Genomic DNA, 10,698 nt, shown 5'->3' with positions numbered 1-10,698 from the left:
TCTCCCTCTCTTCCTCTCTCCCTCCTTCTCTCTCCCTCTCTTCCTCTCTCCCTCCTTCTCTCTCCTCTCCTCCTTCTTTCTCCCTCTCTTCCTCTCTCCCTCCTCCTCTCTCCCTCCTTCTCTCCCCTTCATCTCTCCCTCCCTCCTCCTCTCTCCCTCCTTCTCTCTCCCTCTCTTCCTCTCTCCCTCCTTCTTTCTCCCTCTCTTCCTCTCTCCCTCCTTCTCTCTCTCTCCTTCATCTCTCCCTCCCTCCTCCTCTCTCCCTCCTTCTCTCCCTCCTTCTCCCTCTCTCTCTCCTCCCTCCCTCTCCTCCTCTCTCTCCCCTTCATCTCCCTCCCCTCCTCCTCTCTCCTCCTTCTCCTCTCTTTCCCTCTCCTCCTTCTTCTCCTCTCCTTCCTCTCTCCCTCCTTCTCTCTCTCTCTCCTTCCCATCTCCTCCTCCTCTCTCCCTCCTTCTTTCTCCCTCTCTTCCTCTCTCCCTCCTCTCTCTCCCTCCTTCTTTCTCCCTCTCTTCCTCTCTCCCTCCTTCCTCTCTCCCTCCTTCTCTCTCTCCCTCCTTCTCCCCACAGTAGGTCACGTGTCTCCCCTTCTTGCTTGCCCCCCCGTGCTCAGAGTTAATTGAATGTCAATGAAGTGAGAATATGCCAGAGCCGTGCTTTCTGACGAGCAGAGAGCTGCTTGACACGCTGAGCTCCTGTTAGGTGGTGGCCACACACACACACACACACACACACACGCCAGAGCCGTGCTTTCTGACGAGCAGAGAGCTGCTTGACATGCTGAGCTCCTGTTAGGTGGTGGCCGCCGTGTGCGCATTGTCTGGTGTGAGTAACACCTCAGTGAGTGAGTGTGTGTGTGTGTGTGTGTGTTTGTGTGTGTGTATGTGTGTGTGAGAGAGAGAGAGAGAATAGCATGGCAAGACCCTTGTTAGGTACAAATACACACACAGACACACGCGCACACACACACACACTGTTTCTAACGTTGTCACTAATAAGAACCATGCTTTTTTCCAATTACCATTACCATTTGTGTCCTGGGTGCCTGAGCATGTGTGCCTTGGGCACCAGTGTATGGTGTGTGTGTGTGTGGTGTGTGTGTGTGTGTGTGTGTGCTGAATGGACAGCCAGCCGGGAGCCAGAGGTTTTAATGAGCGCCGCTGAGGAAGGGATTCCACCGCCCTCCTCCTAAATGGACGCCCAGGTGCCAGGCTCTTAATTGACCTGACAAAGGGTAAAAGTGCAAAGCGCCAAACCTCCAAACTTGAATTTCCCCCCGACGCACAGATGTCCAGTGACCAGTAAAGAGGCGGCTTTATAGAACATTTGCCCAGGATGAGGCACAAACACACACACACACACACACACACACATAACATTTGCCGTTTGGAAAACACAGTCGAGCTGCTCAGGGGTTCACCATTGCAGCCACACACACACTCTCTCTTTCTCTCTCACTCACACACACACAAACACACACACACACACAGGAGGTCAAATGAGGCTGTCACCACCCTGAGCGCCATGCAGAGCAGTGGAGTGTTTATATAAACACACAAACACACACACAGAAACCTTATACCATTCAAACATACACAGATACTGTAAACATAGACACAGATACGCACACACACACACACACGCACACACACACCATTACAGATGCCCATTAAACCCTCACAATGTGATTGGCTAGGGATTCCATTCCATCGTCGGCAGCCGGGCAGCCACCGTTGCCATAAACGTGTTGCGGGCTGATGCTGAATGTCAGCGACATGAGGAGCAGGTAGCCTCCACGTTGGCTCTCTCAGTCACACTCACACTGCACAGAAGCTGATTCTGGCCCTGATGGTGTAAAGTTTTTAAACACTACTACACCCAGGTAAACAAACAAACAAAATAATGTATCTATGCTTGAAATGATTGTGTAGGACCCATTGAATGACTGAAATGTAATAAATACAACACAATGCATCTGTTGACAAGTGTTGCACCAATGAAAGGCTAATTAAGACAAAAACAAAAACATGAAACCGATGATGACCATGTCCCTTGTTGTGTATTGCACACGGCTGCTAATAATGTCTGAGGTTTGATTTCTTCAAATCCTTATTACCTGATGTGGCACTCATGTGGCTCTGATGTGGCCCTGATGTACTGTAGTCTGGTTTCGGCCGTGTCTTCTCTTGAGGTCATATGAGGTCAGTGTTGAGGCTGGGAAGGGCAGTGGTTGTGTTGAAATGCGAAAACAGTCTTGCTAGTGTGTAGTGCTGGTGTGACGGCAGGCTGCAGGCGGCGTGTGTGTGTGTGACAAGGTTGGCTCTGGAAATGACAGTGTGAAATGATCAGTGTGTGCCTGCAACTCTGTCTGCCTCTAACTCAGGGAGATGCAAATTTGGCTGCAGTGGCTTAGCCTCTGAGGTCTATGTGGTCACACACACAGACACAGACACACAGTCAGACAGACAGACACACACACACACACACACACAGTGTGTATTGCAATATATATATATATATATATGTGTGTGTGTGTTTGTGTGTGTGTGTGTTTGTGTGTGTGTGTCTGGAGTAGGGGCACCAGTAGAGCGGGAGGGTACAGGGAGCTTATCTGAAGAAACAGCCCCAGCACTGGTCACACTTTCCTGGGTCAGACCCTCAGGAGGAACCCCGGCAGTACACACACCCCCCACACACACACACACTTATACTCTGTCAAATACCAACTAAGTACCCTGTGCCAAAGGGAGTACTGATTACTCAGTCAGAAAAAGTCCTGTTAAACACAGCATTATCATACACACACACACACACACACACACACACACACACACACACAGACACAGACACAGACACACACACACACACACACATAAATAAATGCAGAAGATGAGTACAGGTGCTAAGGTCTTCATTACAGTCAATCACAGTCAGGAAGCCCATTTAGCAGAGAAGCAATTGCCTCACAGGTCAAACAGGACAAAGCAACCAATACAGAGAACACACACACACACACACACACACACACACACACACACACACACACACACACACACACACACACAGACAAACACACACACTCTTCTGTGTGTGAGCCCTGGAGGGTTCCTCCGCCTTCCATAATTTCCTCAGCAGCTCATTTAGAGGTCCTCGCATGTCTCCTCATGCCCACAGCACACAACTTTCTCTCTGTTTGAGGGTCACTGCTGTTTGAAGAGGGGTGCTTATGTTTGTGTATGTGTGTGTGTATGTGTGTGTGTGTGCTGGGGACTGTGGTCCGTGGGGATTTGTGTTTGTGTGTGTGTGTGTGTGTGGATGTGTGGGTGTGTGGTTGTGGTTGTGTGAGCGTGAGATGTTTTGGTTGAGGGCAAATCATTTAAGTTGAAAAAAGAACAACATTGATTTATTCCATTAATTCTCTGTGCTTTGCTGAATGTCCAAGTGCCATAACTCACTGAGGAATGCTGAAATCCTGAGGTGAAATTAACCTGCGTTCACTGGTGTGTGTGTATTGTGTTTGTACTGATGATGCATGTGTTTACTAGTGTGTGTATGTTTGTGTGTGGGTGTGTACTGATGATGTATGTGTTTACTAGTGTGTGTGTGTGTGCTGATGTGCGTTGACTATTGTAGCCAATCTGATGGAGTCAATACTTATGATGACTGTGTTGTGGTGGATGGCGTGAGCTTCGATCTGCTCCTGAGGTGTGGGGTAGAAAGGAAGTGTATCCATCTAAGTGGTGGGGATTGATTAACAGGAAGGAGTAGCCTGTGGATTAGTGTGTGTGTGTATGTGTTTGTTAGTGTGTGTGTATGTGTGTGTTAGTGTGTGTATGTGTATTTGTGTGTTAGTGTGTGTGCGTGCGTGTGTGTGTGTGTGGCAGTTGTGACAGTGTATGTAATCTGAATGTCAAAGACATTTGCTGGAAAGGCTGATAGGCTGTAACCCTTCGTTTGTGTGTGCGTGTGTGTGTGTGTGTGTTAGTGTGGCATGTGTTCAGCTGGAATCCAATGTGAACTGCTTCAGTCCCAGCTGCCTGGCAGAGCCGCATTAGAAGTGACAAGAAAATTAGCCTCTCTGTTGCTGTACTGTATCTCTCTCTCCTCTGCCATTCAATCGCTCATTCTCTCTCTCTCTATCCTCTGCCATTTTTATTTTTTTTGTCTTCCCCCTCTTCTCTATTCCCTCTCTCTCCTGTGCCCCTTCCCCCTCTCCTCTCTTCTTCCCCCTCTCCTCTCTCCTGTTTCTCTTCTCTCTGTCCTGCTGCCCTGTGGTGGGTGGCGTGAGCTCGATCTGCTTCTGAGGTGTGGGGTAGAAAGGAAGTGTATCCATCTAAGCGCCCTTCCAACAGCAGGCAGCTCACTCTTGAGGATTGGTGTGTGCTTCACCTCACTGTGTGTACACTGTGTGCTCTGTGTGATCACTAATTGGGATAAATGCAGAGACCAAATTTCCCTCACGGGATCAAAAGAGTATATATACTTATACTGATTCATCCTTCTCCCCCCTCTCTCTCCCTCCCTCTCCTCCTTACTCTTTCTTTTATCTCTCTCTCTCTCTCTCTCCCCATCTCCTCTGAGCCACTATAGATTAGCTCTGGCAGGTGTCTTGCCGTGAGGCCCACCACCCTGAAAGCTAACCCAGCTAAGGCTCACTCAGACTGGGATAAAGCCTGTCATATCCTGGGCCTCCTGCCCCTGGAGGTCACCCTCCATGTCCTCTAAGAATAGATGGTTCTATATAGAATCAAAAATTGTTCATATATGGCACCCCTAAAAGGTTCTTCATAGAACCCTGTTGCAGCAGAACTCTGTATTTCACAGGTTGTTCATATATGGCACCCATAAAAGGTTCTTTATAGAACCCTGTTGCAGCAGAACTCCTGTATTTCACATGTTGTTCATATATGGCACCCCTAAAAGGTTCTTTATAGAACCCTGTTGCAGCAGAACTCCTGTATTTTACAGGTTAAATAGTGACCCTCTTTACTGGCGGCAGAACTACGGTATTTAATAGGTTAAGTGACCCTGTTTACTGAGCACATAATTGCTGGAGACACATCAGCATTTGCACTGATTTGCACTTTTTATGAGAAAATAATGAATGAAATGAGACCTTAACGCTCCAGCTCTCTGTCAACTCTGGCTCATCTCCAGGTCCCACTCCTGAGCCAAGTCGCCTCCTCCTCCTCCTCATCTTCATCCTCTTCCTCTTCCTCACTTTTTTCTTCCCTTTTCTCCGTTTCTCAGCCTTCTATTAGTCTTTCTAGGGCCTTATGTAGCCTGCAGTGAAAAGCTCTCTCTCTCTCTCTCTCTCTCCCTCTCTCTCTCCCTCTCTCTCTCTCTCTCTCATTTGCAGAGCTTCTGTAGAGGCTTGGCACAGCGTCAGCAGAGGCAGGTAGCTTTTTGTGTGGGGCAGATTCGGTGGGTGGGTGGAAGGGCAATGGGCAATGTGGGAGAGAGAGCACTCTGCTGGGGCTCCGTGTGTGCAGACAGACCCTCTGACAGATCGCTGGACCTTCGCCCCCCTGTGTCGGATAGCTTGGCTCAGCCGGCTCATCTGATAGTGCGAGGGAAATTGCATTGTGTGTGTGTGTGTGTGTGTGTGTGTGTGTGAGTGTGTATGTGTGTGCGTTTTGTACTGCCAATCAGAGTGGTCTGACCGCCTCTCATCTTCAGAGTTGGCACAGCGAGGGCCCGATGAGAGTCTGGAAACTCCAACTGTGAGGTAGAGAGAGAGATGGAGGTAGGGAGATGGAGGGAGGGAGAGAGGGAGGGAGAGAGGGAGATGGAGGGAGGAGAGATGGAGGAGAGATGGAGGGGGAGAGAGGGAGAGGGAGAGATGGAGGGAGGGAGAGAGGGAGGAGAGAGGGAGGAGGGAGGGAGAGAGATGGAGGAGAGAGAGGGAGGGAGGGAGAGAGGGAGATGGAGGGAGGGAGAGAGATGGAGGAGATGGAGGAGGGAGAGAGATGGAGGGAGAGATGGAGGGAGGGAGAGAGGGAGATGGAGGGAGAGAGAGAGAGGAGGGAGGGAGAGAGAGATGGAGGGAGGGAGAGAGAGGGAGAGAGGTAGGGAGAGAGATGGAGGGAGGGAGAGGGAGAGAGGGAGAGAGAGAGGGAGAGAGGGAGGGAGAGAGATGGAGGGAGGGAGAGGGAGAGAGGGGAACAGAGAGAGATGCTCCATCTCTCCCTATGCTCCATCTCTTCATCTCTCTCTATGCTCCATCTCCATCAAGGGAGTGACATAAGAGAGAGAGAGAGAGAGAGAGAGAGAGGAGAGAGAGAGAGAGAGAGAGAAGAGAGGGAGAGAGAGAGAGAGATAAGAGAAGGTGGGAAGGAGAGAAAGCGAGATAAAAGAATGAGAGACTTATTGAGAGAAGACAGTGTGTGTGAGACACAGAGGCAGTGTGTGAGCAAGGGAGTGACATGAGAGAGAGAGAGAGAGGAGAGAGAGAGAGAGGAGAGGAGAGAAAGGTGGCAGCAAATAAGAGAAAGCAAAGGGAAGAGAGAGAGGAGAAAAGAGAGAGAGAGAGAGGGAGAGAGAGAGGAGAAAAGAGAGAGAGAGAGGGAGAGAGAGAGAGGAGGGAGAGATGGAGGAGAGAGAGATGGAGGGAGGGAGAGAGAGAGAGGGAGAGAGGGAGATGGAGGGAGAGATGGAGGGAGAGATGGAGGAGAGAGAGAGAGAGAGAGAGAGAGAGGGAGGAGAGAGGAGATGGAGGAGAGATGGAGGGAGGAGAGGAGAGAGAGAGAGAGGGAGAGAGGGAGAGAGAGAGGAGAGAGAGAGAGGGAGAGAGGGAGGGAGGGAGGAAGAGTTGCCTGGCAGCAAGCTCAGGTGAGGATTGAGTCATGCTATCAGTGCTGAACAGACCGCTTGTTGCGGTCCACTGTGGGGTGTCAGGACAGGCCGGCTGAGAGTGTGTGTGCGTGTGTGTGTGTGTGTGTGTGTGTGCGTGTGTTTGTGTGTGAGTGAGAGCGACACACACACACACACACACTCAGGATGCTTCCTCTGAGCATGCGTCTCCTAGGCGCTCTGCACTCCTCCGGAGAACCCTCGGCTGCCGTGGGCTGAGTTGTGTCCAGGGAGTGTGTGTGTGTGTGTTTGTGTGTGTGTGAGAGAGCTGGACACATGGATTAACAGCCACACACACGTCCTTCACAGGAGATGGACAGGTAAGAACTGCTAAGACTGCTTTTTTAACACTACTGCTAGCTAGACAGCCTGTTAATAAATCTATCTTTGTGTGTGTATGTGTGTGTGTGTGTGTATGAGACACATCCGTGAGTCTGCTTATCTCCGCTGGTAGTTTGTGGTGTTTGTGTCTGTGTGAAGAGAGGAGGCTGTAAATAGCAGCAGACATGCTGGAGGAGTGTGTGAGGAGTCGCTCGGGCAGCTGGAGGAGTGTGAGGAGTCGCTCGGGCAGTTGGAAACTCTCTGTAGGTGCGCGCGTCGCCCTCGGCTCCGCTCTGATCAGCCCCGTTAACGCCGCAGAGAAAATGAAACGTCTCCTGACCAGCGCTGTCGGCACAGGAACACTCATCTCAGCACAGAAGTGTGTGTGTGTGTTTTGAGAGAGAGATCAAGAGTGGAAGTCTGTGTGTACTGGAAGAGAGGGGAGAGAGACAGGGCTGAGGTGTGTGTGTGTGTGTGTGTGTGTGTGTGTGTGTGTGTGTGTGTGTGTGTGTGTGTGTGTGTTATATTCTTATTCAGGACACTGTGTCTAAATGCAGGCTGTGTAAGAGCAGCTGTGGGGAGATTTGAGAAGGATGACAGATCATTAGACGAGTAAAAACAAGGTGTTTGGTCACTGAGGACACCCAGGGTGTGTGTGTGTTGTGTGCATTGTGTGTTTATTATTGGTGAGGCTGACACACACACACCTCAAGAGATACTTCCTCTGGGCATCGTCTCTAAACCTGCACTCTCCAGGAGAACCCTCTCGACTGCCGTGGGCGCTGAGTTGTGTCCAGGGAATTATTGTGTGTGTGTGTTTGTGTGTGTGAGAGAGCTGGACACATGGTTAACAGCCACACACACGTCCCTTCACAGAATGGACAGTAAGAACTGCCTAAGGAATAGCTTTTTTTAACACTACTGCTAATGGAGCAGGCCTGTTCAATAAATCTATCTTTATTGTTGTGTATGTGTGTGTGTAGTATGAGACACATCCGTGAGTCTGCTTATCTCGCTGGTAGTTTGTAGTATTTTGTGTGTCTGTGTGAAGAGGAGGCTGTAAATAAGCAGCAGACACATGCTGGAGGAGTGTGTGAGAATTAAGCTCGGGCAGCTGGAGGAGTGTGAGGTCGGCTTCGAAGGGCAGTTGAAACTCTCTGTAGGTGCTTGGCGTGGCCCTCGGCTCAGCTCTGATCAGCCCGGGATAGCATGCGCAGAGAAATGAGCGATCTCTGACCAGCTGTGCACAGGAACCTCATCTCAGCACAGTGTGTGTGTGTTTTTTTTGAGAGAGAGATCAGAGTGATCTGTGTGTACTGGAAGAAGAGGGAGAGACAACAGGGCTGAGGTGTATGTGTGTGTGTGTGTGTGTGTGTGTGTGTGTGTGTGTGTGTGTGTGTGTTATATTCTTATTCAGGACACTGTGTCTAAATGCAGGCTGTGTAAGAGCAGCTGTGGGGAGATTTGAGAAGGATGACAGATCATTAGACGAGTAAAAACAAGGTGTTTGGTCACTGAGGACACCCAGGGTGTGTGTGTGTGTGTGTGTGTGCAACTCTGAAATAACGAGTCTTATAATAATTAGCGCACTCTACACTTCACACAGTTTCTTGCGACTCAGCTGTGCCTGACAACTCCAGACCACACACAGACACACAATCACACACATACAGACGTACACACTCTAAGACAGACAGGTATGCACATAAGCGCACACACACACACACACACACACACACATATACAAAATTAGCATACATACATGAACACCGTCGCGCGCGCGCGCACACACACACACACACACACACACACACACACACACACACATACATAATTAGCATACATACATGAACATGAACACACGCGCACACACACACACACACACACACACACACCTCTGTCACCTGTACGCCTGCATATCGCGACTACTAAAAGTCCTCCATGGGCCTGGCGGTCACAGTGCAGGCTCTCTAGTGGCCGACATTGCAGGAGAGCTCATCAGCACTGATCAGAAAACCAACACACAAAATATTAGCATAGCCAGCATTTCTCGCTCCATCCACTGACCTTTCGTCTTGGGAGGCTATCACTGACGATCTGTTTGTTTAGCTTCCACTTCGCTCTCTCAGGAAGCGGCTGCTTGCGCTCCCTCTCTCTCGCCTGACAGAAATCCGATTCCGCAGGAGAGCCGAGCCAACTTCTTCTTCTCGTTGCCTCAGGAACTACAGCGGAGCGTTGCTGTCGAGAAATCTTGGCTGTTGAACTTCTGTACATGCTGCCTGGGGGGCGGCTGGTGCATCTTTAAGCGCATGCATGTAGGGAATTTAAAAAAAAACACAAAACAAAAGGAAGAAAAACCCCAAAAAAATCAAGTTTGTATTTTATATGCTTTCATCTGTTTTTTCGGAGTCTCTAACCTCTTAAAGGTGGGAGAGGCTTACTACAGTACAGGCAGAGATAGAAACTGCTTCTTGGTGTTTTATGGCCCCAACGTTGTCTTCAAGGCAGCGCTGCCTGGAAGGCGCTATGGTTAGGCATGGGTTAAGGTTAGGGTTAGGGTTGGGGTTATGTTTAGGATTAGGTGCCTTTAAGTCAGCGGTGGCAGCGCTGCCTGGAAAACAACGTTGGGGGCATAAAACACCATTGAGCAGAACGCACACTGAACACATCCCTACCAGGCCTGTCTTAAGACTAAACTAGCACAGCCTGCCTGAAGAACCTGACAGCATGTTCACTCTGTCATTCTTCTTTCTAATTGGGTGTCATCCAGTCGTACAACAGAAACAAAGGGAGACCTCCATGTTTATATAATTCCAAAGTTACGCAAGAGGTTGTGAGGCCTGAATTGTGTGATGTTGCATTTGTTGTGTTTGTTGTGTGTGTGTGTGTGTGTGTGTGTGTGTCTGTGTCTGTGACAGGTAGGCTGTATCGTCACTGTCAGAACCACCGCAGCACTTGGATAAGGAGGAAAAAACATCTTAATTGTCTTCTCTTGTCTTCTCTTCTTTTGAAACTTCCATGTTGTTTGTGTTTGTGTTTGTCGTTGTCTTTCCGGATTGTTCCTCCTTCCCTGATCCGATGCAGCCGAGTCTTATCTTAGGTAGTTCTAACAGACATGCACACGGCTTTGATGGGGAGGGAGTGGAGAGATATCCGCCCACACACACACACACACACACACACACACACACACACACTCCTGTGCTCCCTGGGCTGTTTGATTGGCACTGATTGAGTGAGAGACTCCCAGGAGGAGGCTTCTCTAAACACATACTCCGTTGCCCGCGGATACGGCAGTGGGAGGCACGGTAGGGAGTGGAAAGAGAGGAGAACAAGTAAAAGAAAAGCACAGTAGCACAGCATCCCCTTGAAATACGCTTAGCTTAGCGCCGTGTGCTTACTACCATTCCCCATTCTAGCTGCCCAGTCACTGTCTCTATGGACCTCTCATTTGACTATGGGGTGTTTGCGTAACGGCAGGCAGTCCTGGCCGAAGTACTGTAGGACAGGTTTACCAACGTTGGGAA

The sequence above is a fragment of the Alosa alosa genome, chromosome 19, assembly GCF_017589495.1.
Source record: "Alosa alosa isolate M-15738 ecotype Scorff River chromosome 19, AALO_Geno_1.1, whole genome shotgun sequence".
Classification (NCBI taxonomy): domain Eukaryota; kingdom Metazoa; phylum Chordata; class Actinopteri; order Clupeiformes; family Clupeidae; genus Alosa; species Alosa alosa.
Note: the sequence above shows the minus strand (reverse complement) of the source record.